Source organism: Equus caballus, chromosome 18, assembly GCF_041296265.1.
Source record: "Equus caballus isolate H_3958 breed thoroughbred chromosome 18, TB-T2T, whole genome shotgun sequence".
NCBI lineage: Eukaryota > Metazoa > Chordata > Mammalia > Perissodactyla > Equidae > Equus > Equus caballus.
The window spans coordinates 57,226,519-57,252,518 of NC_091701.1; the positions used below are offsets into that span (position 1 = coordinate 57,226,519).

A 26,000-nucleotide genomic window follows, 5' to 3' on the forward strand; every position below is an offset into this window, starting at 1 on the left:
TTCTCTGAGGGCTGAGAACTGAGTTACCCTCGGGCTGTCTCTTCATGTCCAGTAGCTACCCCTACACCCAAAAAGGTGACCACCCCAAGGTCTCCTGTTCCCATGCTCTCCTGAGGTTCCAGTGTCTGTCTATCATATCACACCATGCCCGAAATGGAGCAGAAATTCTGTCCATCTATTATGGAGTCATTCTCCAGTTTCCCAAAATAGAAGCCTTGGTATCATCTTCATGTGGGGTCATCAGGAAACCTTGATGCTTTTATCTCAGAATTATTTATTATGGCCTCCTGATTAGCCTCCCTTTCAGTCTCGCCCCACTCCAGAAAGTCTTCCATTCTGCTTCTAGAGTTACCTTCCTCTCAAATTAGTCTGATTATATCACTCCCCTGATGAATGATCCTTGACTCCCATTTGTCTTCCCTACAGGGCAAGAGCCGATTCCATCCACCGCCACTAGCAACTGTGCCGTGCGTGCGGTGGACACTCAGAGATATTTGTTGAATGAATAAATCTGATTCCAATCTCGCTTGTCAACTTTACTTCCCTGTGACCTGCCCCCATGCTGTTGTGTGCCCACCTTCTCACCCTTTCCCAAACATCTTCAGTTCTTTGCTATTTCCTGCTTCGTTGTTTTCCCACTTTTCTTCTATGTCCCTTACTAAATTTCAGTTCAAATCTGTTTTCTCTTGGACACCTTATAACTTATTCTTCAGTTCGGCAGAAGAAATACTGTTGTCATTTTCTACGTTTTCTTTGTTGAATTCAGTCAACTCTCGTTGCATTTCTTGCTTTTTTGGTCTGGTCCATTTCTTTTGTTAATTTTTGTGTTCCTGATTGTAGGTGTTTTTTAATTTTCCAAATGATGATGTGAGGATATTTAATTCAATTTGGAGTGTTGTGTTACAGTTTCCTTCTGCTTCATAGTTTTTGGCGGGGAGAATTTTCAGCAGCTGTTTGGTTTTGTTCTGATATGTTTCCATTCCTAGGCTTTTCCTGGCTCAGGAGCTCTCCCTTTGTCAGAGGTACAGTTTCTTTAATGCATGGTGGTGGTGATGGTGGATGGTGACGGTCCGGTGTGTTGCACTATCCTTAATTTCTCCCTATTCCTTCACTACCATAGCACCACCTTTCTCTTTATTTCCTTCTTTTCCAGAATCAACACTTCTCCGAGGTCTGTGGCCTTTCCCCTTCAAGCCCTTTGTCTACACGTAGACAAAGTACTGAGACTGGTACTGAGACCCGCCAGTTCTTGGGCCTGCACATGCTATGTGCCCTTGGCGCAGGACTTTCCATCTTGGGGGTGATTTTGTCTGCGCCCCATCAAAGTCCTCTCCATACCCTGTTCTTTTTTTCAGAGTTTTCCCACTCTCCACAACCACTGTTACAGCAGCAGCAGGAGCTCTATTGGAAATTGGTGTTTATTTCTCCATTTATAGGTAATTTGAAGGTTGTGGTATTCTCTGTCCCTAATAATGCTAATGGCTTAGGTCTTGTGCTGCTGTTTGCCCTCTTGTTGATTTGTGGTCTTTTGGGAAGGACGCATAGAGAGATTTGAATTCGTGTAGCTGCCATTGTCCTCCAAACCTGAATGCTCTTGCAAGGAAAGTTATATTCTCCCCAGTTTTAGATGAGAAAACCAAGACTCAGAAAAGCTAAATGACTTGGCCAAGATTGCACAGATGCTAAGTACCAGGATATGAGGAGAACTTGTTCTTTTGCTTATATCAGAGAAAGTTTAATCCCCTGTTGTGAAGCTTATTTATGGTTTAGCAGAGGGGCAATGTAAATTTTCTTGATAAATTTTAAAAGTATTATGGGGAAGTGAAGGTCCTCTGAAAATGTTCAATGTTTCTTAAAAAAAAAATTCAGATTTGATTGTGGGTCTGATGGTAAATATGTACAAACTGTAATTTTGTGTAGCTTTATCATTTTTTCTGTGATTTTCTCTTGATGCATATTTGTTGAAGATCAACAAACAAAGAATATAATCTGACTCGTAACCCTGGAGTTAGTTGTTTTAGAGTTAGAGAAGGACAGCCACTGGTGGAGAACATGGTTCTTTTTCATTGAGGAAGGATTAGGAAATATCACTGTCTGTGAGTGCAACAGAGTCAGGTTCCTTTTACTGTGAGGATGATGATGGAGACGTTTGTGTCAAGTCTTCAGTCTCAGCATTTCTCCTGAGCTTTTGGTTTGGGGATTTGAGGACTAAGCGTGCCAGATGTTTTAGAGGAAGGGCTGAGAGTTCTCTGGTTTGTTTCATTTTCTATCTGTCCAGGTAACATCTACTCACACTGTTATGTTGGAAAACAAAAAAGTACCCAGAAAGAAAAAAAAAATCACCTGAAATCTCATTATCTAGAATTAACTACTGGTAATTTTATGGTACTGTTTACCCTGCTGGTGGGTTTTTTCCTACTGTATATTTTTTTAAACAAAATACTATATTGTGTATGCTAATTTGTAGCCTACTTTTTTGACATACCAATAAAATGTGAACATTTTTCCAATATATCATCTATGGTGTAGTGTTTAAGGCTATAAATTTATCCCTTTACATAGTGGTGTGCCATGCTTTACCTAATCAGTCTGCTGTTGTTGATTTAGGTTGCTTTAGGTCATTTTTGCTCTTATAGCATTACAGTGAGTATTCTTGCAAATGTATCTTTATATACACTTCTGATATATAAAGAGTTACTGACTCTCCTTTTAAGATTGACTGCCATTTTTCTGTTTGGAAAAATAAAATAAAATGTACAGAACCTTTTTATGTCTATTTACTTTCCTTCAACTTTTCATCTTTGTTTTTTGTTTGAGTTTAATGAACTCCCTACAGGCTCATTCCTTGACCCCTCAGGTTTTCTCCTTCTGGGTTCCCTTCTGCATCAAATTCTATTGTCTACAACTTTGAGTGCCATCTATATGCTGTTCATACCCGGCCACTGACCTTTTGGCCGATTTATAAGTAAATCTTCAGTTGCTATTGCAACATCTCTAACTATATGTTGGATTCATAATCTCATAGCCACCTGCACAAACCTTGAATGTTTATTATCTGTCCTTCCTGCTCTCTCCCTGCAGGAGAGAGTTCTGGGCAGCAGAGTTGAGTTATCTAATTGCCTACTGGACGTCTTTACTAAGGGTACCAATAGACATTTCCAACTTCAAGTTCAAAATAATAATCATAGCTGCTAATATTTCATTGAGATTACTGTGTGTAGGAATCATGCCAAGTATTTTACATGCAGTAGCTTGTATTATTACAACAGCCATACTGGTTCAACCATAATTCCCATTTTACAGATGACAAAAGAGGCATGGAAGCTTACATGGAAGCTAGTAAATCTTCCTGTGCTCTTTACAGATATGCTGTGTGGTTTACAAAATGGAATTCTTGATGCTTCACCCTAAGTGTCTTACCAAACTATTTCTTATCTTGGTAATTGGTGCACTGTCTACCCAGGAGCTCATGCCAGAAAAACGGGAGACATCTTTGGTATCTCCTTCTCCCTCATTTGTCAGTATCTCCTGTTGATTCTGCCTTCTGTATCAATCTTGAATAATGCTGCTGCTTTACACACCTACTGCAACGCCCCCAAAGCAGGCCACTGTCATCTCCTGCCTCCACAAATCCTAACCTGTGCTTCTGTTCTTGCTCCTTGGGACTAGTCCTCATACATAGAGTGGTCCTTTAAAAATACACGTCTAATCCTTCACTCCCCTCTTCCCAGCCCCTCTGTACTTAGGATGAATAAAAATCAGTGCTCTGACTTAGAAGGCCATTGCTTCTACTTCCAGCCTCTCTCTCACCTCCATTCACTAGGTTGCACTTTTTCTTCCTTGGGGCTTCTGCACCTGCTATTCCTTCTGCCTGACATACTCCTCAGTCCCATTCTTCACCTGAATAACTCCTGCTCCTCCTTCCAGTTTCATTTTAAATGTCACTTCCACAGAGCAGAAGCCTTCCCAGATCCTGTAGTATAAATGAGGATTCCCCTGTATCTTCCCAGACTCCTGCTCTTCACCTTCACGGCACTGAACGCAATTTTTAGATTCATAATCTTAGACTCATTTATAATATAATCTTAGACTCTGTGGGTTTACTTATCTGATATCTGCCCCCCGCCCCACACACACACCTGTTAGTGCCCTGAGAAGGCTTGGGCCGTGTCTATTTTGTTCACCCTTGAACCTCAACCCTAAGCCTTATTCCTGGCACATAGGAGACATTCATCAAATATTTCAACAACAAAAAAAGACAGCATAAACATAGTGAGCTCTGGCTGCACCTGGACATGAGATGAGCTGGGATGTCTTTCTCCTGTCTGGGGGAGTGCGTGTCTATTTGATTCTCTGTTTGTCCACCAGGAGCCTCAGGACTTCAGGCAGGGGACCCACCTTTAGGCAAACAAGGGAGTGGTGGGCTCAGGGAGTGGAAGATGATACATAATGGAGGAGGAAGGATGAAAGGAGGGTAGAAAGAGCCACAGCTCTGCTTCTGTCGCAGTGGGAGAGCCCACTGTGATCTCTCATAGGGGCTGAAAGGTTGAATTAGTGCCAGGTCTTAAAATGTTTATTGGGTGAGCCATTTACTCTGTCAATATTGTAAAGTCAAACTTAGCAACAGTTACTATGTTTTTTTTTCTTCCTACTCCTCTCAACTAGAGGAATATCTGTGTTTAATTTGCTATGGCATAAAATTTCATTAACTGTGAGTGTGCCATTTCTGCTTACAAGGATCTTCTGTGGGAGCAGGAAGGAGGTTACAAGGGGCCCTTCATGCTTGATTACTGCAGAGGAGGCGGAGTTTAGCAAGAGCCTCTCAGAAACCATAATATGTCATTCTGGCAATCTAATCTATCCTCCAAGGCACCTATGTTGGGGATCTTTTAAGGCTCACACTAGTTTCGGTTTGAAGGCACTTGTTCTTTCTGATCACGCACACTTCCTGCCTAAAGCAGTGAAGCCACAGAAGAACTATGTTGATTTAAATTCTAAGTTCCTGTAACAGTGACAATTCCCTTGTAGGCACTGGTGCCAAATGGAGACAGTTTCTGTATTCCTGCTCTCCTGCGTTTTCCTTGTCAGACTACAGACATGGTGGCAGCAGCCAGCCTATGCGTGTGCTTGTCATTGCTTAATTCTGCCTTTTGAAATGCTGGACTCCAAACAGAAAGAAATATGCTTTCTCATATTTCCATGCTTGTGTGTTTATCCTTTGGATTCTTAAGAATATCTGAGGCTGAAGAATGATATTCCATTGATACTACACTTGGCCACATTAGCTACTCACCAAAAATGCTCCCCAGGCCCTTGGAGATTGCAAGGGCTGAGTGTCAATTGCCAATTCCTGGGTTGGAAAGCCAACATCCATTTTTTTAAATTGTTGCCAAAAAGGATTGAGTCTTGAATATCACCACTTTATTTCTCCTTTTTAATAATAGCATTAAAGTTAGTAATTTACACCAGGGTTTGGCAGACTTTCTCTGTAAAGGGCCAGACAGTAAATATTTGGGGGTTCAGGAGCCATACAGTCTGTCACCAACTACTCAACTCTGCTGTTGTCGTATGAGAGCAGCCACAGACAGTACATAAATAAATAGGCATGGCTGTTGTCCAACAAAACTTTTATTATAAAATGAGCAAAGGAGAAGAGGCTGACATAATTAGCATAATTGCCCAAACCAAAACATTTACAGCAGGGAAGATGATTTGGGTGAAACGAAACATGGGAGACTTTTGCCCTCGTATGGTTGGTGCTGAAACTCAGATTTTAGAGAGGAGCTCAGTGGTCTTTGTTAAACAAATATGACTGAGTTAGACAACATTGCTTACTTGAGGCCAATTGAATAGAACCAAATTTATGTATGCAGAGAGACGTAAATCCTACCCCATTCCTTGTAATTCATGCTAATACTTCTAGACTGTCTTTGGTCAGCATGAATTAGGTGTCTGCTGTTCCTTCCTTCCTAGCTTGATGACATCATGGTGCAACTCTGTCTTAGAGTAATTTTGGATCTTCTGCTAAAATATTGTGAGCTTTCGTGAAGCAGTACATCAAGGATCACCTCATGTGGTCAAAGCATGTGGAATGATCAGTATGAGGGACTACTAGTTTCTCTGCAACCCCTGAACATTTTTGATTTAGTGGACTGTGGATAGAATCCATAGAAGGTGGCAAATATTGGAGAGCATTCAAACTACTATATAACAGTAGAAGTTGTCAGCATTGCAGAGTTGTGAAAACATAATTTCAGGCATAGCTTTTGAAGGAGAAATAGAAATGGATGACAAATTGAGTTGGTTGGTCATATTCTTTTGTGAGGAAGCTTCTTCCAGGAGAGTTAAGAATTTCAGACGTTGATAATTAAATTTGATGTGGGTAAAGGTTTGTTAATAATTCAGTGATTTAATGGAATTTCAGGTCTGGTCCAACCCTTTCCATTTCACAGTTGGGAAAATTGTGGTTATCCCAGTGATATCATCATATTCATTTTGATATTTTGCTGTATGATCTACATGCTATATATACTAAAGGGATAAATTCAGAGCCAGCAAATCAAAGATGGATACAACATGTTCTTTGCATATTGATTTTATCCATCATTTTGGTGGAGGTGGGGCTGTGGTTTGCCATATTTAGCAAATAAAAATATAGGATGCCAAGTTAAATTTGGATTTCAGATAATCAAGGAATCACCTTTTCATATAAAAGTATGGTACCAAATGCGGTATTTGAGACATATTTACACTAAAAGATTCCTTGTTTATTTGGCCATCAGATTTAGCTAGATGTCCTGTATTTTATCTGGCAACCCTACTGCGGGCAGACAAGATGAAAACTAAGAAGGACTAGCCATGATGGCAACTAGTAGAATATGCTTGTTTGCTACTCCTAGCACCCACCTGGGGAGCACATTAAAAATTGTGATTTCCAGGCCATGCCAGAGAGTCTGAACCAGTAGGACTGGGGTGGGATCCAGGTATTAGTATTTCTAAACAGTGCCCCCAGGGGATGGTGAAAAGCTTTGGGCCTGTTCTTTTATAATATTCACTCACTGGTGTTCTCTGGAACAGAAATTTTCAAGGAGATAGCTCTCTGGTGTGGACACCATTCCTCTCCGCTGGCTGAGACCCTGTAAGGGTTGTGCTCCATTGATTGGGTGATTGGCTACTACAGAGGTTGTCTTGAGGCTGGCTTACCAATTACCTGGCTCCTCACCTTCATTTCCTTCATATCACAGTGTGATATCAGGGCCTGGGTTTAGAGGAAAAGTGGGAACAGACTTGATAAAGTGAACTGATTTGGGAGGGGGATGACAGAGGAATGGTTCAGTCTAAGACCCTGTAGAGCTTCCTTTCAAACTCGTTGTTCTCACTAAATTCATCTGTTCTCTCACTTTTTAGTCTTTTCCTTCTGAATGATAGATCTTTAGAGTTAAAAAATGGCCTTAGAGGAAGTCCTCTGGTCCAAAAATCCTTGGAATCCATTCAAGCCTGGGTATTCAGATCATCCCATGGTTCGACCTAGATTTGTGATTTCTCTGCTGCAAGAGGGGCAGTCAGAGTCCAGGACAAGCAGTTGAGAAGCACAGCTCCTTGACTTGGTGGACTGCATGGGCTCTTATGTGGTTTCATAAGCATAGGGAAGCTGTCCTCTTTGATGGCAGAAAAGCGGTACAACTCTGTGATGTATTAGAGGAAAAGCATCAAAGAGTTGGTGTTTAGAGAAAGGAGCATAGCCTCTTAGAGAAAAGACCCCTTTCATGGATAGGAGATGTTAGACTGTTAAGGGGAAATATAAACTTAGAACATAACTTTAATTACCTTGTGAAGGTTTTGCTAACAGGGTGATGGCTGGAGGGTGGGTTTAGCTTGAAACCTCGATTCTTCTTGAAGGGACCAGCCATTTCACTGCGATGTTGCGTAATGTGCTGTACCATAACAAAGGAATAAGAAGTAGGCAGTTTCAATCATCTTTTTGTTTAGTAATTTCATAAAGTGCAGTTCAGATGGTCTTCCTCAGGTCATCCTGAAACCTGGCAGTTGAAGGTTAGGCGGTGCTTTTCAGGGAAGTCATGTGGAAAAAACCCAACATGGCGTTTGAGGTTCTCGGAGGAGAAGGGCACCAGGTCGTTTCATGCAGAGCTGAAAGGCCAGGATGGAGAGCTGAAATGAAAGGAACGTGTTCCTCTAAACTGGATCTTAAAAGATGTTGGAACCCTGCCAGGTAGGCAGTTGGTACATACATCTATTGTTTGAAGATGTGATTAATGCAAAAGAATTTAGCCAAGTGATTTTGTTATATTTTTGAACTAGAATGTGCTTATTTAAAACAACACTCTGGCATGCTGTTTACTTTGAAACTTGGGCCAACAACAGCACACCAGACCAACCTGTTTTTCTTTCAGGGTACAGCCTGACTCTTGGGGATTAGACTGGGACATTAGAGTAGAATTACACCTGCCACTCTCTCTCTCTGTTTCTCAGTACAAGTTGTGTTTTGTGATAGTTGTAGCTGACTATGGTTGGCCTAACAGACAAGTTAAAAAAATAAAACAAAGGAATGGTCCATATGTCCACTGGACCTCTTTGTATTGAATATCTACTGTATGTGCCTTAACACTGGGGAGCCAAATATTTAGAAGTCTAGCTTTCTAATTTCTAAGTATAATCAATTTGCATTAAGAATTTAACGTTTTTTATCCCTAATGTGATTTTTATATGAACTCATGAACTTTATTTTGGATAGTCAAGCTTTAGTAGATTTTGTAATAGTTGATTCTCAAGATTGAACATGTAAATTATTTACGTCACTTAAAATCCTAAACCAGCTTCCTTCTGGAGTGTGCTTTTAGGCATCTTTTCTTGGCCATCAAGTTGGTGTATGCACAGAGCACTCAAACTTTTTCTAATGGCCTAAATTTTTGCATTATTAGGAAGTTATGCAAAATAAATTATATAGTATATTTTGTAACCAAATATAAATTTCATTTGTGTTATCCATACTTTTGACTTACCAGTTCTATTACTATTTTTTCAGGCAAGAATTATTGAAAAATGAGTAGATGCCTCTCATGTTTCTGTTGAAAGAAATATATTATTGATCCTGTCAGACATTCCAGGATGGAATGTGGTCTGTTAGTAATTATGACTCTTCATTATTATTAATTTGCTATTTTTATGTATACTTCACAGTTTGGAAGTTACTTTTATATCTGTTGCCTCACTTGATACTTAGCAACAACGCAGGGTTGTTTGGAGTGAGGTGTGCAGAGGGGTCATTTCTCCAGTTTATACATGAATAAAATGAGGTTCAAAAAGGTTGAGGTTTGCCCAGAGACCCAATACCTATCAAGTAGCAGAGAGGGGATTAAAGTTCTAGTCTTCTTTAAAGACTTTAGCATGGAAAATTTCAAACATGTACAAAGTGAACAGAATAGTACGGTGAACCTCTGTGTACCCACCACCTAATCGCAGCAATTATCAGTATTCTGCCATCTTGTCATCTATACCTTCATCAGCTCTTGCCCCGACATGATGGTGATGATGATGGTTTTTATAATTTTTTAAAGTAAAGTTTACATATACTGAAAAGCACTAATCTTAGCTACACAGTTTTGGCAAATGGATATACCCATATAACCTGCACTCCTATCATGATAATTCCATCTTCCAGAAAGTTCCCTCATGCCTCCTCCCAGTTGACTCCTCACCCTCCCTAGGGAACTGCTGTTCTGATTTTTTTTCACCTGAGATTAGTTTGCTTGTTCTTGAACTCTTTATAGGAGTGGAATCTCTCAGACTGGCTTCTTTCATTCAGCACTTTGCCTGTAAAGCTCTAGTCTTTTCACCCTGAGTTCATTGCTGTTTGTTGAGACTAGAGCTATATCTGCATCTCATAGTTAAAGAAAGACGATTCCTTGAATGATACCCTGAGAAAACCCAGGCTCTGGCCTCATCTCATCATGGCCTGAGCTCATGTAGAGAGATGAGCAGTTTTTCTTTACTTACGAAGGATTCCATCATTCTCTCTCTTCACTGACAGAGCTGATTCTGTTTGGAAGGTTGGTGGTGGAGGAGGTACCACACCATGAAATTGCCTGTAGTTATCTGAGTCATTTGCTTATAAAGATGCATCCTCCCCTTCAGGCCCTCTACTAATTTCCCCTAATGTATCTGCCTGTATGTTTTTGGAGGCTGCTCGCTGAAATTCTATTTGAGGTTGTGCTGATTTTTTAAGGTCAAGTACTTATAATTGTAAAATCCAGAAAGTCATTTACCTGGCTCATCATTTTAAATGGGAGTATTTAATGGTTCAATTTTGCTAATTAAGTAGAAGAGAAATGATCAAAATAGTGGTTAAATTACTGTACCCAGAGCTTGCGTTTAACTTAATTTCATTTAAAAATCAGTGAGAACTCAACAGTAGAATTAGATCTAAATGTGTTTTTCTTCTGTAGGGAATTTTCTTTCAATTCTTTAACTCAGTTATCTCTATTTTAGGTTAGAGAAGGATAACATAGACCAAAAAAAAAGAGGCAGAATTACTTTTAGCTTTGAGGGAAGAAATGTGTAAGAATTTAGATAGGAAAGGCTCGTAAGTGGAGCAGTGAACCCAGGAGGAACTCATTTACAGGTGCCTCTAGCTCCTGTGACAGGCAGCAGTTTCTTTCCCAAGGAAAGTTTGCACACTGATGTTGCTCAATTACTCTTCGTTTCTTTAACTGATTGGAAAGAGAGCCTGAAAGGTAAAATTAACTTTGACGTTATTCCCTTTGCTGTTTGTGTTAAATTTGGGTCAATAATGGATGATTCATTTCCTCATATTAAACTTTGGAAGGATGTGACTGGCTTCTTGTGATCAGAGCAGCCATTGATGATCATTGCTGGGATCCCATTTATTCATTAGGAGATACAGAATGGTGATCATCTAATTCTAACATTCTTCTTCAATTACTAACTGAAATGCTTCTATAAAAAGAAAATGTTCTGTATCAATTACCCTGAGATATGGATTGTAGTAGAAAAGCAGAATACGTGCTGATTCTTTCCCTTTATTTACCAGTTTCAAAATGAGTAGGTTAGCTGGCCTCCTCCAAAGGTGACCAATGGGGTTTGTTTTAAGATCATCCTGAACTTATGGATTTAAACACATTTGATATGCTTCAATCCATTTGCAGTAATTATTCTATTTGATGATCAGATCGTCCAATTTTTGGCTAGTGGAGCCTCTTCTAATTGCCTTCTGAGGTGTATGTGTGTATGTATGTATGCATGCATGTGTGTATCAATCACTCCTCCATTTATCTATCTATCATTCTATTTATTTATAACATGGTCCTACTAGTCTTTGATAGACAAGATGTTCCAGGCTCACTATCCTTGTTGTTCCCAGACCTGGAATTGGCCATTTCTCCAAGGAGCTCAGGTTTCTTTTGATGGAAATGGTATTTCAAGACACAATATGAACACTAGGGGTGGTGATTACTACTTGGCTAGTCATTATTTCTCGGCCTTTTCAGAGGATAAAGTTGGAAAATTTTGCCTGTAAGTGAAGTGCTTCATGAATTCATACTGATACTTCCAATTCAAACTGAAGATTACTAAAAATGATGATTCATTGGAAATGTATGGGCTGAATAACCAAGGACTGTAAGATAATGTAGAAGGGGCTAAGGAAATAATTGTAAAATCATAGAAAATAGAACTGCAAAGGGATCTTGAAATATTATATGGTCTGTTTTTCTGCTTACTCCTTTGCCCTTTCACAAAAGCTACGTTTTGAATATATCTGAGTAGAGAAGAGCTTGATTAAGGTGAAGCTCAAAATCTTAGTCACTGGCTTCAGCAGTACGGAAATGGCTGGAGGCCTTGATGGTAAGGTGATATAGGTGAAGTGAAGAGATCAGAAAACGTTACTGCAGTTCAAATGGAGAACTTTGTATTGAGCAGATTTCAGCTTTGGATAACCTTCCTTCAATTGTTTTCTCGCTTTGAACTTTTTCTTGGAAAAGGGCTTTTATCTCTAGGAAGGAGCTATTTGGTGTGTGAAAACAAGGCGAAATTAACTGCTGACAAGCTTCTCATGCCCATGGTCGTTCTGGTTTTCCATTTTGATCAAGAGTGCTCTATGTCATCATTTTTGTCAGATTTCTCCTACTGATCTTAGCTTTGATGTTGTTGTTATTTAATGAAAGGCCATATGTAAGACATTTTGACTGGTACTTTGTATTATACAGAGTGGAGGCAAGAGGCCCAGGGCTTCAGTGTCCTCTGGTTGGTCTGGAAGGCATATGTGGTTCATGTACACAGTCAATATCTAAGGCAAAACATTACATGAATGCATGTTATCATAATTAGACATGCAAACTTGAATTAGTTTACTTATTCCACAGGGAGATTCAGAATTAAATGCAGAGGTAAATTTTTTTTTGCTTTTCTAGAAAAACTCTGCCTATATAGGTTTAATATGCCAGTCTCAAAAGTATGTCCATTTTCAAATTCAGTATCTACATTAAATGAAGTAAATAAGTTAAATATCCTCAATTGTTTAAGTATTAAATTTTCTTTAATACATGTTGCAAAAGAGAATTGTTTTTGATGGGAAAAAAATGCAAATTTACCAGCTTTTAAGGTTAGTATCAAAATGTTAGCAAAACTCTGTTCCATTATTATTATTCAGAATCTGTCTCCAGGGGAGCATTTCGTGAATCTAGATACATAAATGAAGTGTCACGGTGTTTATTTAAACTTAACACTCATTTTTAAAGAGGAAATGTTAATATTTTGAAAGAGACATCAGTGAAATGCAATGTTATGAGGACAGGTTTCTTTTTGATATTTCAACAAAAAATACTTTATAGCCTCTCTTTCTAGGGCAATGGGATCCAGTGGATTAAAGATAGAAGACTGGCTTTCATTAAAATTAAAAACTCCATGAAAGACAATGCCAAGAGAATGAGAAGACAAGCCACAGACTGAGAGAAAATATTTGCAAAAGATACATCTGATAAAGGGCTGTTATCAAAAATGGACAAAGAATTCTTAAAACTCAACAATAAGAAAACAAACAACTTGACTGAAAAACGGGCCAAAGACCTTAAGAGACAGCTCAGAAAAGAAGATATACAGAAGGCAAATAAGCATACAAAAAGATGCTCCATATCATTAGGGGAATGCAAATTAAAACGACAATGAGATACCCATACACTCCTATTAGAATGGCCAAAATCTGGAACACTGATAACACCAAATGCTGGTGAGGATGTGGAACAACAGGAGCTCTCTTATTCATTGCTGGTGGGAATGCAAAGTGGCATTGGCCACTTTGGAAAATAGATTAGCAGTTTCTTCCAAAACTAAGCATACTTTTACCAGACAATCCAGCAATCACACTCCTTAGTGTTTACCCAAAGGAGCTAAAAACTTATGTCCACACAGAAACCTGCACAGGGATGTTTATAGCAGCTTTATTCATAACTGCCAAAACTTGGAAGTAACCAAGACGTCATTCAGTAGGTGAATGGGTCAGTAAACTGTGATATATCCAGAAAATGGATATTATTCAATGCTGAAGAGAAATGATCTATCCAGTCATGAAAAGACATGGAGGAACCTTAAATGCATATTACTAAGTGAAAGAAGCCAATCTGAAAAGTCTACATACTGTATAATTCCAACTATATGACATTCTGGAAAAAGCAAGATTATGGAGATGATGAAGAGATCAGTAGTTACCAGGGGGTGGGGGGAGTGAGGAGGGATGAACAGGCAGACACAGAGGATATTTAGGGCAGTGAAAATACCCTGTAAGATGCTATAAATATGCATACATGTCATTATACGTTTCTCCAAACCCATAGAATATATAACAACATGAGTGAAACATAATTTAAACTATGAATTTTGGGTGATTACGTTACACACAAAATTGGGGTTCTCTTGCCCGATGTGCATAAAAAAACCCAATTAGTTACAGCATGAGTATTTGGGAAAAGAGATCAGCTTTATTCTGCGAGATTGATTGCAGGCGTACAGTGTTGTGTGCCTTCAGATCTGTCTCCCCAATTCAGGATTTGGGGTGAAATTTAAGAGGTTAGGGAGAACAGATTGGCATGCAATAACACTGGTGGGACAGGTTTTGATTGGTGGGCTTCAAGCGTTTATTGTAAGGGTCTAAACATTTATGATGAGGTTCTAAACATTTATGGTAAGGTAGGAAAGGAATTTTAACACGAGATCTTCCTGAATGATGGACTCCTTGCTTCTGATAAGTGTCTGACTTTTAAATTCTGGTCATGTCCCCATCCTTTGGTTCTGTAGGCAGGAGAATCTTTGGTTCTGAGGTCATTTCAGGTCAGATTTCTTCTTCTGCACATGCTCTGGCTATGTAACTTTGCAAATTTTCTGAAAGGCAATCCTTAAACACTCTGCTGATAAGAGACGGGTTCTGAACTGGCTCTACATGGGCCCGTGGTTACAATTATGATGTGTCAATATAGGTTCATCAATTGTAATAAATATGCCAGTCTGGTGGGGGATGTTGATAATGGGCGAGGCTATGCCTGTATGGGGTCAGGAGGTATATGGGAAATCACTGTACCTTTTCCCCAGTTTTTCAATGAACCTAAAACTGCTCTAAAAAATAAAGTCTTAATAAAAAAAAATCTTCTGGGGGGGGAAAAGAAAGGTGGTAGAAAGAAATCTGAATTCTTGAGTTTCTACATCTCTCACTATTTCTTGGAATTAATAAATTGGGAACATATGGAATGGAGGTGAAGAATCAAACAGAGTTGAAATTCAGAGCTGGAGAAAGTATGTCCAAATTCCATATAACACTCAACATGCCCAGCACCTGCTACTTTATTAATCTTTGTCTTATCAGAAGCTCCAGACTCAGTCTTTTGTAGATATAGTTCCAAACTTATGATTGAAATGGATGGAAAATTAGATTTATTATGTTTTAACACTCTTTTTTACATTGGACCTTATCTGTTCTGAAATGAGAATTACTTTCCCAACGAATTTCTTCAAAAACAAGGTGTTAATATGACCCTAGACAAAAGTCCACATAGAATAGACTATCAGAGCTGGAAGGAGCTTTGCGATCACCTGGTAGCGTAACATCCTTGGTTTTTAAGTAAAGAGACCAAGCCTCAGAGATGCTGCTCAGTGACTTACAGAAAATGACACACTTTGAAGCAGCAGAGCCATGACTAGAAACCCAGACATCCAGTTCCTGGTCAGCGTGGTTTTTGGCTGTATTGGGATGCTTGGTGATTGTGCCTTTCTTTCTCTGGCCGTGTGTCTCCCACACCTTGGTTAGGAAGCCTACGGGTTTGCAGAGGTACTCAGGTACGTATCTGTATGTGCATTTGCACAGACATATGAGACAGAAAAATTCTCAGTATCTTCTAAATTGATGATGATAAATTTAAACTTGGCCTCAGGATATCCTTGAAGCCTCTGATATCATAGCCTTTTGGCAAGTGCCTTTACTTCTTTTGCTGGCCAGCATCACACTAAACCCGCATTTAGAATAGAGAAGGGGACTGGGGCGTGTTAACAGGATGCTCAGGGAGCTGTCCGGTGTGGGGCCTCCTTGCATCATGACGCACAGTTTGGCTGTGCGTGGGACACTATTCTAACACTGTTCTAACTGGTGAGTGCCAATTGCTGTGTTCAATAAGATCTTGTAGTTATTCTTGATTTCTGGGAATTATCTAACCAGGGAAAAGTAAAATCCATAAACATAAAAAAAGTAAATTAAGCCCCTTGAAAATACTTGCTTAGAAGTATCATTCTCTCATATAAATGTCCAAATTGATCATCACACCAACACTGTGGATTTATAAGGCATCATCTCCTTTAAAGACGTTAGAGCAATTCACAAATGTTGATTAATGAATACTGATCATATTCCTCCAACCACAAAATTAGGCACCACAGCACCTTGCGTGTCCTGTGAATTCCATCAGGAGATTGGAAATGGTTTTGGTTCAGACAGAGGAAGAAGGGCCCATTTCACAGGTGGATATTTTTCATCAGTGCCTCGGGGAAACAGGACCAAGTATAGGTAATTTCTAAACTGTGTGACTTTGAACTATATGGAGTATGAGGACCCCTTTAAACATGCAAAATTTCGTGGTTTTCAACATGGTAATAACTGGATTTTAAGGTATTCAATCTGCAGGCAGTGCTTGCTCGTGGGTGCATTTGTGAGCCCCTTGAAATAACTGCATAATCTCCAAGGGGTCCCTGGGCCTTAGGTTGGGAACCACTAGTGTAGACCGCAAGGCGAGTGTGAAAACTCAAAGAAGAGTATTATCAGTGTGCCACAGTGGGTTTTTTTATATTTTACTTTTTTTAGAGTTTTGTAGTACTTATTTCCATTAAAAAAGTAAGTATGCGTGTGTATAAAATGACTAAATACAGCCCAGGAAGTTTGCATAGGCACTTGAATTTGGTTCATGCTGTTTTCAAGTTCCAATATTGAATAATTGTCCCACCACTGTATTAGAGTTCGTTGAATCTTTTCTGGTGGCTTTGACTTAGAAAATTTAGGCCAGCTTTTGGAAACATGGCAACATTTTGGTGGCAAGTGTGAGCCAGATTAGCATGCCTTCCCCTGCCACTGGCCTAAATCTGACAAGACTGAAGCATATATGGCATAGACTGAATGTTTATGTCCTCCCAAAATTCATGTGTTGAAATCCTCATCCCAAAGATGATGGTATTTGGAGGTGGGGCCTTTGGGAAGTGATTAGGAGCTCTCATGAAGGGGATTTGTGCCGTCATAGAAGGGACCCCAGAGAGCTCCCTTGTCTTTTCCACCTTGTGAGGACACAGCAAGAAGATGGCCCTCTATGAACCAAGAAGAGGGCTCTCACCGGACACCAAATCTGTCTGCACTTTGGTCTTGTACTTCCCAACCTCTAGGACTATGTGAGCCCCCAAGTCTGTAGTACTTGGTTACAGCAGCCCAAGCTAAGACGATGTACTACGTTCTTCAACCTCTCTCTTTCGTTTTCTTTGTCTCGTGCTCCCCTTCTCCATCCTACCGTTTCCCCTCCTCTTTCCCTTCCTTTCTTCCTTCCTTCTCCACTTTGTTCTACAGATATTTCAGCTCCATGTAGCCTTGGGAAGCTTGCAGACAAGTGGTAAAACATGTGCCTAAAAAGAAATCACAGAGATGTCTAATTGCAAACTGTGATGAATGCTGAAACAAAAATGCGGATGCTATGAGACTGTGGAGAGAGATGCAGCCTCGCCTGCGGGATCAGAGAACGCTTCCCTGGGGAACTGACAGTTGCACTGAATTGGGATTAACTAGATGATAAAGAAAGGGAAAGAAGTGTTTTGCAGGCAGACGAAATAGAATGTGCTTAAAGAATTAAAAGGAAGAGCACCGTGATAGGGGAAAAGGCAGGGGCAAATCACACTGAGATTTGTAGAGCTTGCCTATTTGGGATTCTGATCTCAACCATGTGAGTGGGCCTTCTTATGTGAAATGCTTTTTTGTGCCTGGGTGATTCAAGGACCACATTGAGGCTAATGAACTATCGTGTGTGTTCTCTGATTTTCATGGGCTAATGCTACCCATACAGCTCTTTACTGACTGTAGTAATCTGCTCGGGCTGCCCCAACAGAATACCACAGGCTGGGTGGCTTAAATAACAGAAACTTATTTTCTCACAGTTCTGGAGGCTACAAGTCCAAGATCAAGGTGCCGTGAGGGGTGGTTTCGTCTGACGCCTCTTTTCCTGGCTTGCAGATGGCCATCTTTTCACTGTGTCCTCATATGGCCTCTTCTCTGTGTGCGGGGAGAGAGAGAAAGGGAAAGAGAGAGCAAGATCTCTAGTGTCTCTTCCTCTTTTTATAAGGACACCAGTCTTAGCAGATTAGGGTCCATGCTTATGACCTCATTTAACCTTAATTACCTCCCTAAAGGCTCTGTCTCCAAATACAGTCACCTTGGGGGTTAGGGCTTCAACATATGAAGTTTGGAAGGGACACAATTCAGCACATAACACTGACCTATCACAACCTGGAGTGTGACTTCCGATGATTGTCCCCAGGACAATACTTCAAGACTTGGAGTGGGCAGATAGCTCAGAAGAAGACAGAAAGTAAAGCTCTGTAGCATTTGGATTTCTCCCTTTGAATGTCAGTGAAGGAATCAAAGAGAGAATGGTTCTGTTATGTCAGCACATCTTCATCGCGGAAGCCACAGGGCTTGTGGTTGATCAACTTGCTCCATCTTAAAGTGTGCCTGGCTCTCGTGAGGGGGCAGATGGTGCTCAGTCGCTGGGGTGCTTCAGGTCAGCAGGAAAGTCAACGTGAAGCCTTAACACGTGGAAGGAGGCTGAGACTTAAGGTGCAACCCTTTGAGTCTCATGGCTTCAGGTGATAACAGGCAGCTTCAGGAATCACATGAGACCTGCTATAAATAACAAGACCACAGAGATGAAAATTATGAAACTAAAGCAATTTGCAGTTGTGGCCTTTTTTGTGAGAACAATGGTAATTATTGTTAACTACATTTGATTGTGGGGCTAATGCTTTTTCCTGGCACTTTGAAATTAGTGACCCTTAGAAAAGTACATTTAAAAAAAGGTACTAGGGAGATGGATGAGCATGGCATCCTATGTGTCATTCTCAAGGGTATTTTCTGGGCCTGTTGATACGTATGGCACTGGGAGGGCCTTGAGCACAGTAGGAAGGGGAAGCCAGAGATGCGTGGCTATTTTTGGTTTTGCCTTTGCATTGCAACTATCAAAGCAAGGTTTATCATTTTCTCCCCTGACATGAGTCTATTGATTATCTCTTCACTTTCCCCACTTTTCCTCTTTCAGATTCGTTGGCTCTGTTATAGGATGAAAGGGCTAAGGAAAGAAAACCTAGAATAACGTAAGCCACATCCTACACTCCAGTGGTAGATATAGTGTATGTAAGTATAGCCGTGTACTTAAGCTGTGTATCTTAAGTGTTTTACAGATTTGCAGGCTTCATAGGTGGCCAAGAAAAGTGAAAACTGAGACAAAAGCACATTGGTCAGGAAACCTGAGGCCAGGAGAAATACTGTGATGTGATAGGCCAATAAATAAGAAATTATTGAATGCTCGTTGTGTATAAGACACTGCGCTAGGCGTTTAAGGACATAGGGAGATTTGGAACAACCAGGGAATTTACATTTTAAGTTGAACCAGATGTAAATTTAAGCAAAATATAAAATATTGGGGCCAGCCCGGTGGTGTAGTGGTTGTTTGCACACTCTCCTTTGGCGGCCTGGGATTCATGAGTTTGGATCTCAGGTGCAGACCTACACACTGCTCGTTAAGCCATGCTGTGGCAGTGTCCCACATACAAAATAGAGGAAGATTGGCACAGATGTTAGCTCAGCAACAATCTTCCTCAAGCAAAAAGAGGAAGAATGGCAACAGATGTTTGCTCAGGGCCAATCTTCCTCACCAAAAAAAAAAATATATATATATATATAAATATAAATATATATAAATTATCAGTCAATTGAAGAAAAGTACCTATGAGAAGTTGGAAAGTGGTATATGATTTTTTGCCTAAGTGAGTAATGCAACCAACAAAGTGGTTTTTCTCCACTAGCATCCAAACTCCTTAACAATGAGGACCATGTATGGCATGCTTGCAGTGCTTAGCATAGTGGTAGGCATTCACTGGGATGAATGAGTGAATAAGTAAATAAATAATTTGAGGCTAGGGAACACTAAACGTTTTAAAGTAAATATGTTTTTTGTTTGTTAAAAAGGTATAATTTATATACAGTAAAGTATACAAATCTTAAAGGTAGGCTCAATTAATCTTCTCTGCCTCTATCTATGCACAAAACCACCTCCAGATGAAGATTTGGAGCATTTCTAGCACACTGGAAGGTTGTCTTACGCCTCTCCCAGTCAGTACCACCCAACAACAACCACCATTCTGACTACTGTCGCTGTGCTTCAGTTCGTTTTATCTCTGAACATCGTATACATGGAATTATACGGGGTCCTCTTTGTGTTGAGATTCATCCATGTAGTTGCTTGCTATTACATGCACGCTAGTTCATTCTTTTTCATTTCTGTGTGTTGTTCTTTATGGACACTTGGGTTATTTCAAGTTTGGGGCTATTTGAATAAAGCTGATATGAACATTCTCAAATTTGTTTTTTGATGGACATAAGCACTCACTTCTCTTGGGCATATATCCAGGAATTACTGGATATAGAGTATTAGTACCTTTAGCAGATATTGTCAAACATTTTTCTGAAGTCGTCATACCAATTTACTTTCCAACCAGCAATGTTAGAGAATTTAAATCTGGGTTCTAAATTGTTTTAGAGGTTTCAGTAAAGTTTATTCAAAATTGATAAAAGACCTTGGTCATTACAACCCAAGGAAGAGAGGGAATGAACTTTTCCCAATGTTAGTATTGCTCATATTTCCAGACTCTGAAGCCTCAGGGCCAGGCACAGTGTAGGCATTCAATCAGTATTTGAGTGGATCCCAAGATAGGTCTGTAGTATAGGAAGGAAGGTGAATATGAGAGCAGAGCATAGTGGCAACCAATTATTGAATTCTGACCCTTACGGATATTTAGGCTCCCAGCTTTATCCCCTTGCCAGTTTCATGATGTCATTCGTTCCACAGTCCTAACTGAGAGTCTGCTCTGTGCCAAGAACTCTCGTCCTACTATTGCTGTGGAATAAGAGTAAGGATGTTGGGCAGGACCCATAATAACACCCTGGCTGGTCCAGGGCTGAGTTCGTGACCAAAACTTCCCTTGGCTCCCTTAGTAGGACAGGTTTGTGGTCTGCTCTTGGGTTGGGGCGTCTGCCGTAAGGCCCCGCAGCACGGATAGCGGTAGGCTCAAGTCAGGTCTATACCAGGCAGGACAGGATCAGGCAGTGAATCCTTTCCAAGGAATTCTTCAGTTTGGCTCTCTTATCAAGGAAGATCTCTTATTTTCTTTTTGTGGGAAGGGAATGAACAAGGAGAATCATGAAGCATGACCATGAATAATTTGAGTCTGGAAATATGTGCAGTGTGACTGTTGGGCAAAGTGGCTTTAAAAGCGAACATTGGGCACCTCCTCTGCACCAGCTATTCTGTTTTAATCCTTCTTACAACCCTATGAAATGGGTCATGCAGCTAGAGAGTGGCAGAGTAGGAATTTGAACCTAGATGCTTTCGGAGACTGGACTCTGAGCCGCTCACTGCAATACAACTGCCTATTAGTTGTGGTATTTTGAGTTTTTAGATTCATGGTCTTTATTTCTGTGCCTCAGAAAAGTTGGATATTTGACATGAATGTTTCAATAATTTTTGCATGCCCTTTCTCCCTGGGATGGCAGATTTGTAATCTGAAGAAAGTATGATGTATAGAGGTGTTGAGATGATCCATAGATCTCAGTTTTTGAGGAGGAAAATTTTAACCTAATATTAACTGATCTTTATCAGAAAGTCTGTACCTTGGCAGCCAAACATCCTACTTAGTAACGTCTGTGTAATTTAATATAAACTCTGTGTGTATGCTGTGAGAACTACAGAATAATTCTGAAGTCCAAAAATTTGTGAGATAAAAAACCTCTATATGGGGGCTGGCCTGGTGGCGTAGTGGTTAAGTTCATGTACTCCAGTTCGGATCCCGGTTCAGGACATGGGACCACTTGGCAAGCCATGCTGTGGCAGGCATCCCACGTATAAAGTAGAGGAAGATGGTAGCGGATGTTAGCTCAGGGCCAGTCTTCCTCAGCAAAAAAGAGGAAGATTGGCAGTGATGTTAGCTCGGGGCTGATCTTCCTCAAAAAAAAAAAAATCTTTACACATAATTACCATTTGAGCACCTGTCATATGGTATGTGCAGTACTAGGTCCTGAATATGTATTATCTGTTATCTCCAAAGCAACTTGAACTAGGTTTTATTAGCTCAAATCTCCATTTTTCGGCTGAGGTAATTGAGGATCAGACAGCTGAGTCAACTGTCCAGAGTTTCCTAGCTAGAAAACATCAGTGCCGGGGTTTGAACTAATAAGCCTGTTTAACTCCAAGACCAAGTGCTCATTCCATGCTTCAGGCTTCCACTTGTGCCCAAAGGAAGGACTCAATTTCAAGAAAATTGCTGTTAGACGATAACATAGTCTACCCTGTTTTCCCCATCCATTTTACTAATCAGTCTGTGGCATCAAATTAAATTTCCAGAAGAACAATTTTGAATTGCAATGGATGTCATTGTTCACTGTCTCAACATTTTAAAATTTATTCTGACTTTACTGCCAGTGCCATCTACCTAAATACAGGAAGCTTTAGTCATAAGAATGCTAATAGGCCTGATTTAGTTGTCAAAGTTTTTTGTGTTCTAATGAGCAAACAAGTAAGTAGCTATGGAAACCAAATAGAAATCTAGATGAATTAATACAGCGCGAGGCCTAAGAAATGGGGCAGCCTGAAATAATTCCATCCAAGTAGCATGGGAGGTAGAAGAGACTGATTCAAAGAGAAATTAGGCCAGGGTTTTTAAGTTAAGCCATATATGAAAAAATACAGATTATACAAACCTTATATGTATTTGTACTTGTTTAGGGTTTATTTCATCATTCCAACCATTGTGTAGTTTATGGTGGTGCCGCTGACAACGTTTACCTAATTTGTTAACAAATTTTTAACATTATTTTGACTCCAGCATGCATTTGGTAGGCATATTTGTATTTTAAAAGAACATATATAATAGTTGTTTTAAAGGCAAGTAACTTAAAACACTTAGAGTCTCCTGCTACCTGCTCCAAGGATGTATTTGCCGTTCCCCTAATCCAAGAGACACCAGCAGCATGACACTGGAGACTGAATGTTCCAAATGTCATTGATAGGAAAGCCATATTAGGTAGAGCACCCAACAGCAAATTTCCCATTAGCCTGGCTCTGAGTCAAGACATCCCTTTAAGAGTGTAGGACTTAGGTCATCTGTTCCTTCAGGATTTGGGGTTTAGAAAAACCACTTATGTTTAAGAGTTCATATTAAAACTCATTTGTGTAACAGTTTGTGAACTGAATAGGCAGGGAAATGTCATCTGTGAACACAGCACTGCAGACGGTGGGCAGCTGTTCAGTGGCTAAAGAACATCCCGGTCAGCACAGTGTTGGAGCGTCACCCTAGAGTGGAGTCAGCCTCTCCTTTGGGGTCCAATAAGCATTTCATTTAGCGCCATCCAAGTGGCCTGTTAGGACTAGTGAACTTCCGCCCAAGCAGTATCAGACTGCCAGGGTTTAGAGGTTCTTTTGTGCATCTTTCCCTCTCTTGGCACTTGTGGGTTCTGTTATGTATCAAATTCTGTGATATTTGCATTTTGGTCCTTGGGTATTTAGCATTTAAATCATATTAGACATGATGATTGAAATTATTGTATACATAGGTCTTGAGAGCTCTTTACCGAAGGGCCAGAGGCAAGCAGTGTTTTGAGACTACAGTAGGGGAAACACAGGACCAGCTATCTTAGGATCTCTATAACTTGGAAGTACGTTGTCAGTTACATGTGTGGGAGGGAAGCTGTTAACACACCACTGTTAGTAGTTGCTAGCCTATCACTGGATGGTAAGTGTAAATGGTCATTTCTTTGCCCTGGGAGTAGGGTTACAATTCTCATCTCTCAGCTTGCTTCGCAAGAAAACAGGTCTTGTTGCATATTTTTTAACCAAAGCCTTTCTTCAGTAAGGCTTGTCTGAGTGCATGTTCCTGTCCATTTGGTTTCAGTGATTAGTCACAATGAGCTTTAGCACACTTGAGCAAAAAGTCTGAGCACCTGTCATGTGCACATCTGCCCATGGCACAGTTGGGCTTACAAAGACGGAGCGGATGTGGATGTTGCCCTCAGGGAGCATCCAGTCTTGAGAGGGAAAGACAGGTATGTCAAAAACTCTGATACAGTTGTCCTGAGGAAAGTCCAAGAGGTGCTGAGCAAGGCTTACGGAAGTTAAGAACCTGGAGAACTACTTCTAGCTGAGCCACGGAAGTGGTTTCCCGTCATCCACAGAGTCTCAAAGGAACGAGGGATTTAGATTTTGGGATGTGAGGAGAAGACTGTCCTAGTGAGAGGGAGCACAGAGGAGGCAAAAAGTGGGTATGTTTGGGGGAATTGGAAATTCTTTTTGGTTGAAGATTTCAAGAAGCCTGTCATGGAAGATAAAGTTGGAAAGTTATTTGGGATTAGATCATGGAGGATGTTTAATACTAAGATAAGGAATTTGAGCTTTATCCTCTCTTTTCTTGGGTTCAAAAATTAACTCAGGTGTTTTAATTTAAGGTCTGATTATTAACAAAGAGCAAAATGATCCTTTTGGCAGTTCGCTGGGGAACAAAAAATACTGTTACACAACTGCAGTATTTGTGGTATGGGTCAAAATGATGTTTGTTGGCTGCAAATTTTCCACAGAGGCAGTACCGAATGCATTGAGTAATCCTATCACTCAGATGAAAGTCGGCCACGTCACTACAGCATGCACTCATTTTGCTTCTTGCTTGGGTTCAGTGATGTGAGGATCTACATTTCACAGCTTTTTTTTTTTCTCCAGGTGGGTAGTGCTAAAATGGCTAACACCCCAGTTATCTGGCATACAAGCTGGTATGTTTGAAAGCTGAGTCATTAAGCTCCTTTGTCTTTCTCCCCAATTTGCCACCTAGCATTTTCCCTTCATATGGGACACATCGTAAGCAGTGAGGTGGCTCATTGATTTGCTGCCCAGGAAAGAGCAGCTCTGGGTTTTTTTTTTTCCTATTCAAAGGAATTAATTTAATGTACCCTCTGGTGTGCCTTGGAAATATTTTGAGCTGATATTTTAGCTGTTGGAAGCTAATAGGAGAAAAATCTGGATTTTATCAGATAGCCTTGAAACACTTTTCAACTGATAAAAATATTAGTGAAAAGAGCCATCTTTCTTAGTATTATCTGCCTAATTAACTCAGTTAACTAAAGCTTGAGGCTTATGTGGCGAGGTCAGTTAGTTTTGCTTTGTGATTATCTTTTGGAACCTCTAGGCTTGGCCATTGATTTCAATAAGTAATTGTAATAATAACAAGCACTTACTTAGTTTTAAGTGCTATACACGTAAACTCATTTAATCCTCAGAATAATCCTAAATGGTAGGTACTGTTACTATATCCATCCTTACAGGTCATGAAACTGAGGCACTGAGAAGCTGTGTAACTTGCCCAGGGTCCCATTACTGGTAATTGGCTGAGCCAGGATTCGAACCTAGACAATTAGGCTCTAGAGTCTTTACTCTTAACCTCGTTAAAATCCCGGGACACCAGTAAGGATGTCTCTTGATTTAAGTAAACACAGTAGTGTCAAAATGTTTATTTTGTGTAGTATGAAGCTCTGAACTTAAGAAGTTTGGGTCAGTGTTATGATATACAGACACTAGAAATCTATTTCACGTCGTTTGTTGTCCACACGTAGTTGTACACTTGGGCAAGACTTCACAGCAGCGACATTTGAGACCTGAGCCAGGCCTTAATGGATGCTCAAGTGTTTGACAGGCAGAGAAGAACATTCCAGGTAGAGGGAACTGCACAAGCAAAGGCTCAGAGAGGTGAAATGCATTCGGTGTGCATGTTTGGAGGAAAATGTGATGTTCGCTGCATCTGAAACAGGGTAGAAGACGAGAGGGACTAAGGTGCAGTTTAAGATTGCAGATTGTACCCCGCTGAACACTTTAAAGATTGTCCTCTCAGACAGTGTTCCTTGACCTTTTTTTGATCAAGGACACACACGAATTTTAGTATCCAGTTTCAGAGGGTTCCCAGGGCCTCTGGAGCTCGCTTATAGGTCCATAGGCTCCTTTCCCCCAAGCAGGAGAGAATAATTGAAAATAGAGAATAACACGATCAAATATATGTTTTAAGAAAGGTGACTCTGATAATAGCGAAGGACGGCTTGGAGGAGAGAATAATGGAAGCAAGAAAATCAGGAGGCAGATGTAAATAATCCA

At 40.3% G+C, this 26,000-nt stretch overlaps 1 protein-coding gene across 41 annotated transcripts in view; it reads left to right on the top strand.

Moving 5' to 3' along the window:
* OSBPL6 (oxysterol binding protein like 6) overlaps positions 1-26,000 on the top strand; it is a 198,719-nt gene that overhangs the window by 59,299 nt on the left and 113,420 nt on the right. The window contains exon 2 of one of the 41 annotated variants that reach the window (XM_070241295.1): positions 12,880-13,261. The exons of the other annotated variants lie outside the window; for them this stretch is intronic. The gene's annotated coding sequence lies outside the window, so the exon portion shown is untranslated. The remainder of the gene's footprint in view (positions 1-12,879; positions 13,262-26,000) is intronic. 41 annotated transcript variants of the gene reach the window in all.